At 37.7% G+C, this 10393-nt stretch overlaps 1 non-coding gene across 1 annotated transcript; it reads right to left on the reverse strand.

Annotated features, from left to right (window-relative positions):
- Positions 1-9757: 9757 nt before the first annotated feature.
- LOC111896038 (small nucleolar RNA R71) lies at positions 9758-9864 on the reverse strand. The gene has a single exon (XR_002851790.1). It is a non-coding gene; the product is annotated as a small nucleolar RNA R71 (small nucleolar RNA).
- Positions 9865-10393: the final 529 nt, after the last annotated feature.

Consider the following 10393-nt stretch of genomic DNA (forward strand, 5'->3'; position numbering starts at 1 on the left):
AGTTTCATCGTAAATTTCTTTGAATTGAGTATGGATCCTATGCTTCCAGTAGTATGGGCCCATACTACTTTCTACATCTATTCATACTTTCCTCAAGGATCGCCCCGAATCCCCCAAGTTACTTTCCTATTAAACCAACAATCCCTAATAAAGCAAAGCTCTCGGCACCAAATCACCTCCTAGGTTTTCCTAGGGATACCACCACACCACTCTCCACTATCAGCTATAGAAGGAACTCCTTCTAACATCCTTTAACTAACTTATGGACATAATTACATATTACTGACACCATATAATTTTTGGATGAAAGGTCTCACACTACAACGGTTGGACTCAGACAAGAGTTGCGCAATAGGGTTATAGATAACCTTCTAAAATGATCTAATATCGGTAATATGTAACTTAACGTATTCACTTACTAGTTAGGTGATGTTAAAGGGGAACTCCTAAAAGCACAAAGCAACCAACATTCGAGCATCGAGTAATCAGAATCAAATCATAATCTAAACATGCCATCCTATCGTCGACTGTTCCAGAATTAGCATGCAAGTCTATGAGCTCAAACAGTGGGCATATAAAGGCATCTCTTCGAGCTAACTATTATACAATCCTTAGAAGATCCTTAGCCCTAATCTATCATGTGCTTCACAAATTCAAAATTCAAAGCATATCATATAAAACGTCTATGAGTATTTTGGGAAAACTTACTTGAGCTTAGTCGATTGCATGCATCACAACCCTTTCTTTCCTTAAAAACTCCTTTAATTTAAACATTTCTTTTTATGAAAAATCTATCAAACCCTCAGTTTGAGTTCAGACACACCCGAGAGTATGCCCGAATCCCTCAAATCAAGGCTCTAATACCAACTTGTAACGTCCTAACAACCCAAAACCAAAAATTTGTTTTTATATTTGATATACATCAACCAAACGTGTTAATAAAAAACATAAGAAAGTCATAGTGTATCAATAATCATCCAAAATACTTCAGAGTCAATAAAATGGAAAAATCATTGGGTGTGCGAAATGATCATCATGAGCTCTTCCCATTCGAACCGTAAGCGCCTGAAACATAAACTGAAAACCATAAGCACACGACTTAGTGAGTTCCCTAAAATACCCCACAGCATACATACAATGGGCCATTGTCGCGTTCCATTGGGCCCACCTGACATCGAACCCCACCCGAAACAGATTTGTTAGTAACGTTCGATGGGCCTTGCCCAACACACTCACTAAGCCCCGCCTGACATTGGGCCCTATCCGACATACATACGACACATAAAATACATGCAAGAGTCATACAGACAACTAGCATACAAATAACAATAATCCATGGGCCAGAATTGGTGCCTTCGACCTGCCAAACACTTAGAAGAGACTCACCTCAATCTAATGTTAATCAAATAGATGCTCGGACTGCTGATTTGAAAAATCCCCGCACTATATGTTCAAATAATACCCTAATTAATAATTTAGTCATAAACCATAACCGAGACTTAATTCATTAATCCCGATTCTTAAGGTAAAATACCATTTTACCCTACCCTTAAGTGGCCCAAACTCAATGGTTCTCAAAGCCCAATAATGGCCCAAATCCAAAAGACACTCAAAGCACAAAACCCTAGAGTCCAAAAGTGGCCCAAAATCAAAAGAATTCCACAACACGACGTACGCCCGCATACCCGGCCTGTACGTCCCGCGTACGTGCATTGACCCAAAAACGGGCTGCTGACCCAGCTGCGGAATGTTTTAAGAAGTAAGCCCGTCGTACAGGCCAGTGACCCGTTCTTCTACTTTTTGAGTTAATCTATTAATCCCTTAACATCCAACCAACAAATCTACTTCATTTAAAGGTCTTAATACATAAAGTTGGCGACTTTACTCACTTGCATGTCTTAATGGGACTCAAAACTAAGCACTAGGTCCAAAAATTCATATAAAGGCCAACAACTCAAACATAAGTGAACTTTAACTTCCAAGATTCGATTTTATGACTCCATGCACTCCTAAATGCTCAAAAGGATGGATTAAATAGTCTGGAGTATTCCATACTCCATAAGACTATGGTTTTGGGACAGTAAAGTGCTTAAACATGAGCATAATGAGATCTAGAACAAAGAACTCCAAGGTATGAACTTGATACCTTCTAAAGATGCATAAGAAGGTGAAGAATCTGGATCCAAGGGCTTGAATGCACCACTCCTTCAAGGAGCTCCAAGGTGTTTAGAAGTTCGCCTAGCGTACTGGCCAGTGAGCCATTCTTTTACTTTTTGAGTTCATCTATTAAGCCCTTAACATCCAACCAAGAGATCTATTTCATTTAAAGGTCTTAATACATAAAGTTGGCGACTTTACTCACTTGCATGTCTTAATGGGACCCAAAACTATGCCCTAGATTCAAAACTTCATACAAAGGCCAACAACTCAAACATGGGTGAACTTTAACTTCCAAGATTTGATTTTATGACTCCATGCACTCGTATGCTCAAAAGGACGACTTAATTAGTCCATAATCCATAAGACTAAGGTTTTGGGACAATAAAGTGCATAAACATGAACATAGTGAGGCCTAAAACAAAGAACTCCAAGGTATGAACTTGATACCTTCTAAAGATGCACAAGAAGGTGTAGAATCTTGATCCAAGGGCTTGAATGCACCGCCCCTTCTTCAAGGAACTTCCTTCACCACCAAGAACCACCCAAAAACACCACAAGATCACTAAAAGGCTCAAGAAAAATCAAAAGATGGGTAGGATTTCATGGAATATCTTCTAGGGTGAGGGGGCTTATGAGGGGAAAGGTCTTTAGTCCATAATGTTGCTTAAATAAGGTCCAAACCATAAAAAATAGGGTTTGTCCCCGGACAACGTATGACCAACGTACTAGAAGTACGTCCAACACACACACCCCTCCCTATAAGTTTCACTTTTCACCCGTTGGGACCAAATTTTCAAACTAATTTAATATCAAAGGGTCAAAATAAGAAATACTTGGACTCCAGGTGTTACAGTACCAGTTAAACCACTCCCGAACGACGCAATTGTTGGGCATAGTCGGAGTAGTGAAGAAGGAGAACACGAGACAATGTCACAGGGTACGAGTTGCACATCACTTAGTGCATTGGGACGTCAGTTCACGTTAGTAGCGAAAGAGGTAGTTTATGGAGGTTAGTGTGTCTTAGACCCTACACATTGTGAGAAAATTAAGTAATTATGTGGTTGAGTCTAAATATTAATTACTATGGGTGAGGTTTAATGTGTAATAAAACAAAGTATAGTGTTTGGTATAGAAGATGAAATGTGGTTATGTGTATGTGTGTATGAATTGTATGAAATATGCATGTTTCTATATCACTGTACTTGGATTGACTCTCTGTGTCAATACTGACACTTGATATGTTGTGTGTTTTCCATGTTTTTTTGAATGGTATATGAAGTTAAAAAGTAGTAAGACCTTGGTGATTTGGGATATACTTTCTAGGGTAGCTATTATGCTTACTATGATACCATTTTAGGACACTTGGTTGAGTTTTCATTACACTACTTTCGAGAACTAAATAGGATGATTTGTTAACTTTGTTTTAAATGGCTGTTTGAAATAAGTAACATTGGTGATGTCTTATTAATAAACAAAATAAGACATCTGCTAATGTATCCTAATTAAAATTGGTTAAAATAAAAGAAAATTTGGGTGAAAAATCACGGTGTGAAACACCCGCAGATTCGGGCTAGACAAATAAGCAATAAAATATGACTTTTTGGATGAAAATCATTTAGAGTAAATAACCTTAACCAAATTTATAGTATATGTGACAAGGATTCCATAAAGAACGTTGAAATCCTACTTTGTATGAATAAGTTATGATTCTTCGAAGTTTCGCGATTAACTGACATGGCTCTACGTATCGTAAAATGTGAAATTTTGAGAAAATAACTTTTAGCCTAAGTAATCTAAATGAAATTCGTAGTAATCGTAAAATTGAGAGCGTGTGTATAGATAACGTCCAAATCTGACTTCGTATGAGGAAATCACGATTTTTTGAAGTTCCGACGTAGTTGTGTTAACACATAAATCAAAATTTTAGATTGGTTGATTGTTAAATCTCTCCAAGAATGTGGAATCTCTCCCAAATCTCTCTCCGTATGTGAAATCTCTCCATGTATGTTAAATCTCTCCCAAATCTCTCAAAGTATGTCAAATCTCTCACAAATCTCTCTCAAAACCTCTTTTGAGTATTATAATCATTTGGGGCATCCCGACACTTGACTTGGTGAAAAAAACCACTCGAAGCGGGAAGATACATTGGAAATTAGCCTCTTAGGGCCGAAGCCTCTCTATAGGGGCCAAACCCTCCTGGAATTGAGGCCACAAGAACTGAACCGAAGTCCTCTTGAGCGGCCGCAACCATCTAGCTGCAGCCACCGAGCCGAAGCCTCCGAGTCGCAGTCACCAAGCCAAAGCCACCGAATCGCATCCGAACTCGCCTCCGGTCCTTCCTGACGAACCCGCATGCGGTACCTCCTCGGACCGCAGCCCCTTCCCCTTCGGATCTACTTCAGCGACCAAAACCCACTTCAGACCTAAGGTTGTTAAGACCGGAATCACCCTTCTGACTTCAGATTTCCCCATTTTCACACGGTTTTCGACCACGACTCCGTTTTAAGCCCGTTTTTAATTATTTTAACGGGGGTTTTTCACCCAAACTCATATTTTGACATATAAGGTCCCATATAATCATAAATTCAACATATTTTTAAGGAAATCCTTATTTAAGAATAAAATCCATTAAGTTAGATCTTGTGGTGGAGTGTTGACTTTGCCATAGTGTTAGACACAAGCAACCACCCCCATACCCACTCCATGACTAACCCACACCCCTCCCCACCATACCTGGTCATTCAATAGTACTTTTCCCACTCATACTCACGTTCTTAGAGCTGGAACATTCACCCTCTAACCTCACACTTCCCTTATTCTCTCATTTTCCTCCAAGGATCACACTCCAAATTCTCTCCCAATTTCTAGACTTCCAAGGCTGATCATCAAGATTTTTCCACTCTTGGTAAGTATAATTCATTCTTCTTATGATTATTACACATCCTCTTACTCAAAATCATAAGAATCTTACATAAAGATCGTCACCTTCATGTTAGGTTCTCGGTTCTTCAAGGCATCTCCTAAGTGTTCTTGAATTGAACACTTCCCTTCTTCAACATCCATCCACTGAAATCACATAAGGTGAGTTCATACCCTTACATTTTCATGTTTTCTTCAAGTCTTAGGGGGGGGGGGGGATACAAGTTAAAACACCAAGAACACAACTAAACTCTTCCAACAGCTTTCATCAGAAAAGTTGGACTCCATTCACAGACTGTTTTCGGCAACTTAAACATTTTATTTTTCAAAACTGTGTTAGGTGCAAATAGTTCAAGGTCTTAGCTTCAAAATGAATACTTGCACATCTCTATAAGATTTTTCTACAATTTATGGTGATTTTTACAAAACCGCCTATCATTTCAAGAACGAATCTGGACCAGTCTATGATTATGGACTTTTTCACACAAGTTGGGGGTCACTAAAAATCATAATAAAATTTATGAACAAACTAGACTCAATTTCCAAACTCCCAGAATTTACGGATTTTGATTTGGACCTTTGATAATTTTTCTATAAATTTTCTAAGAACAACAATAGAAAATGTTAATAACAGAAAAATGCTATCAATTTCATTCCACCTTGTAACTTGTTGAGCAAGGTGTATATCTTTATGTGACCATATATTATTACATTACATGCCATTTTGTCTTGGTAATTAGACATGTATCAATAGAAAAATAGATTTTTACCTTCTCAAGAGTGGCAAATTAGTTTAATGTTATAAACAAAGTTTACAACCATGTGCAATTATTTGATAAACTATGGAAGTATAGTTTATGTTGCTTTTACATTATAAACAATTATGATAAACTATAATAGGTATAGTTTATGATTCATTACATATCAAACTCTTTACCAAAGATTCTCAATTCACATAAATTTGTTAATGAATAAATTTATGAGACACTCGCTTCGTGTTATATTCATGTAACAAAATCAAAAGTCCTGTAAATTGTAACCAGAGTCTCTTGTAGGGAGAACGTGATAGTTGTGTATACATCTATATTGGGTTTGACAAACCCACACCTGAGCTGCATGCAACAGCTAGACCGGCAAGTTTGAGGTGACAAGTGTCATTTAACTTGCAACGCCTTAAGAACGTCGTATCACGAGGTCGTCTGAGTCATAGTATGGTTATAGTAACTCACATGTGGTATTAACAAACACAAGATTTATGGGTTTCACTTCTAAATTTAACGAGTTTATGTCGATTTAAACTTGCATTATTTATATTAAGTAAGGAATATTACCTATACATTTTGGTCTTGGGTTTTAAGACTACATTTTATGTATTAAGGAAAATATTGGATTTTCTAGAACGAACACTACTTTTACAAGAAAAGGTTTTCATAACTACATACAAATGCTTATGAACTCACCAACGTTCATGTTGACACTTTTTCAAAACAACTTGTATTCTCAGGAAATCACTAAATAGGAAATCAAGTGCTTTTGAGGATGGGACGTTAAGACGTCAAACATTTCATTTTTGTCAACATAACGTAATTGATTTGGAAACATGTAAACTCATACAATGATGTAACTCTTTCAATTATATTTATGTTGGTTGTGTTTGCTTTAATCACTATTGCAATGGTTGTTATGATACTATACATGAAGTCCTCCACCCCCGGACGTTTCCGCCATCCTTGGTTTGGGGGTGTGACAAAAGTCAACCTTCAGGTCCAAGTTAACATTCTGGATGACTCAACTCGCTGAGTTGGTCCATTAACTCGTCGCGTTCCCGGGTCCATAAAACTTTGGAGTCTCGATACCACTCGTTGAGTTCTTCCATGAACTTGTCGAGTTCCTCTTGATACAAGTGGGGCTCCCATGGCCATAAAGTTGGCACCTTTATGCCATGGAGTCCCTCAAAGACTCTGGATCTGAAGTTATTACCCCAAAACATGCTTGCATCCATGAATGGTTCCATAATATGCTCCAAAAGGCCCTAAACTACCCCATGAAGAGATCTAGTAAATAAATATTTAAGGTATATATTTTATACCTCAAATGAGTTAGAAATGTAGCACAAACTCTGGATCTACTTGCTTCCTCTAGAACCCCCAACCTTCCTCTTCTTTCTCAAGCTTAAAAATCACCAAGAACACACAACAATGGCTCAAGAACACTCAAAATGGGCTAGGGTTTCATGACTAAGGTTTGGAGGTGATGGAGGCGGATGTTGAGGTCAGTTAAAGTGTTTAAATAGGGTGCAAGACTTGAAAGTTAGGGTTTCACTCTGGAAGCCCTAATCGTCAAGTTGAGGCTCTCGACTCGTCGAGTAGGCTTCAATTCCCGTGTCCAATCATTCGTTCATACTTGATATTTCCATATTTATACCTATTTTTAGGCAATATTTAAGTACATTTTTATTAATAAGTTGGTAATTTGTTTAGAATAATGGTACTTATGAGCTTAAATGTTATTTACAGCCAAAAAGAAGACATTTTGAAGAAAAGGGACTAAAAGCGTTAAAGAAAGAAACTTTGGGAATTAGAAGATTAAAAGAGAAGAAAATCTGGAAAAAGATTATTCACGACGTGAGACTTAAAGAATTCACGACGTGAAGAGTTGGTTCTAGAAGATATGTACGCGGGTGAAGGAATCCTTGACGGGCACGGTTATCTACAACTCACGACGTGAATATCTTATTATTCAGGACGTGAATTTATGGATATCAACAACTATATAAATCCTTGACCATTACGAATAGAGGCAACTTTTGGCTGGAGAGAAGAGTTCCAAAAGGTGATTTTAAGGAGAGAAAAGTTCTGGGAAGAGGCTTTCAACACCAAAAAGAGTGAAGGTCCATAATTTAGTTTATTTTAGTTAATTAAGAACATGTTTCCTTTCAATTCAATTTGTATTAGTTTGTTAGTTTCTATGATGAGCAGCTGAATCTAGCTACTTTTGTTTAGCTAGATGAAGCTTCTAACTTATGAATAGCTCAATTTTTATGGATTTATTTAGTTGGTAAAATTGCTTGTGTTTGATTTGTATTACCTAGCATGCTTATGTTTGTTTCTCTAATTGCTTGATTGCATGTTCTATGTAGCTTAGTGACCATTAACTGCATGAACATGTTTACCTAATGATTTAGTGAACATTGAATTGTTAGAGCTAGGATTGACCAATCTTAGTTAGTAATTAGAGTAAATAATCTTAGTTGTGCTAGAGAGCGTGTATTGTGACTATAATTGCGTTTATATAAAATCTTACATAGCATATTTACATTCATAATTAGTTCTGTGTTTAATTGTGTGTGAACATACATGGTTTGACATGAATTATTTAATTATTGGTAAAGATAGAACTAAATTACTAATATAATTAAAATCAACTAGATGATCCATAAACATTAGCTAGCCATAAGAAAGAAGTGGATTCAAACTAAACAAGAGTGTGTTTTTACTTATCGAATTTGATTTAAGTTCGTATGATCTTATAAAATCAGATAAAACCCCTTTTAAACTTGTTAATAATTAGGTTAATTTAATAGTAAGTAAATTAATTAGTAACACCGTTCCTTGTGATCGACACCCGACTTACCCAAACTATACTGTAATCTGACTAGGTACACTGCCTATAAGTGCATAGTTAGTTTAAGTTTGTTAGGTTATAAATATTAAAATTAGTGGGTACTTTTGTGCACATCAAGTTTTTGGCGCCGTTGCCGGGGAATGGCTTAGATTATTAGTTTATTTAGTTGCATTAGATTAATCGACGCCTTTTTGTGGAATAAAATCTGCAAAAAGTAATTAGTTATTTATTTATTATTTTAGCTTAGTTGGTTAGCATATAACAAAGATTTTGTTTTCTGTCACAGAATTCACGACGTGAGTTTTAATAAACTCACAACGTGAAAGCTGTAATTTCAGTTTTTACTATTTTCTTATTTTAGTTCAGTTTTACGTTTTTTTAGTTTAGCAAGTTGCAGGAGTTCATGACCAGAGGCTCAAACACACCCTTAGTGCCATCACTTGAAGATCCCGAGTCTGCAATTCACAAGAAAAAAACGCCCTTAAAAGAATTGAAGTCAGCTTTTTCAAGGAAGTCGGGAAAGAAGACAGGAGAGTCAAGTTCATCCGCGAGGCACAAGAGCAACTTTGAGCACTTGGATCAAACACTCGTCCAAACCGAGTCCGAATAGGATACCGAGTCGGAATTTGAAGAACACACGAGCGAACCCGAGAATGAGCCAAGGAACGAGATGGCAACAATTGAAGAGATGTCCATGGGAGCTTACAAGAAGTGGATCCGAGAAGATATGGGTCCCGATTTAGTTCAACCCGCAATACCTGCCACTGCCACATTCGAGTTGAAGGGGCATATATTGACTGCACTGAAGGATATCCCATTTTTTGGGAAAGATCATGAGGATGCTTTTAAGCATCTAGATGAAGTCAACGACATTGCGGATTACTTCAATGTCCCAAATGTCAATAGAAACACAGTCTTGCTTAGGATGCTTCCCATCACTTTCAAAGGAGCTGCTAAGGAGTGGTTAAAGTCACTCCCACCGGGTACAATTACCACTTGGGCTCAAATGCGTGAGCAATTCTTGGACCAGTTTTGCCCGCCATCCAAGATAGCCAAACTCAAGAAGGCAATAGCCAACTTTGAGCAACAGCCGGGGGAGTCATTATACGAAGCATGGGAGCGGTACAAAGGCTTGCTCAGAAATTGCCCTCAGCATGATCTAAATGTGCAACAAGAGATGTCAATCTTCTATGATGGGGTCAACGTTATGACGAGACAACTCCTTGATTCTCAAGGACCTTTGACAAAGAAAAATCCAAGGGAGGTTAAGAAGCTGACTGAAGAATTCACGAAGCACTCTCGCGAATACCACAACCCTAGGCAAGATGGAATCAAAAGCAGTGGAAGGGCCCAAACTAAAGAAATAGCAGTTGTGATGGCTATGCTGAATAATTTGGATTGAAGGATAACACAAATGGACCAGTCAATACATGACATAAGAGTGAGTTGCGAGAGATGTAGTGGTCCACACTTGACCAAAGACTGCAATTTAGATGAGTTTGGGAACATAAAAGCTCAAGTGTGCTACTCGAGTGGGGATAAGTTTGATGAGGACTGGAGGAAACCGAAGAAGGAGTGGCTGCCATATGAAGAGTATAAGAAGCAAAAAGAAGAAAAGTATAGGAAGACAGGTCGAGGCTTTTATCAAAAGGAGCAGCCACCAGCCGAGAAGAAACCCGATCTAGAGACT

Source organism: Lactuca sativa, chromosome 4 (genome assembly GCF_002870075.4).
Source record: "Lactuca sativa cultivar Salinas chromosome 4, Lsat_Salinas_v11, whole genome shotgun sequence".
In the NCBI taxonomy this organism is placed as follows: Eukaryota; Viridiplantae; Streptophyta; class Magnoliopsida; order Asterales; family Asteraceae; genus Lactuca; species Lactuca sativa.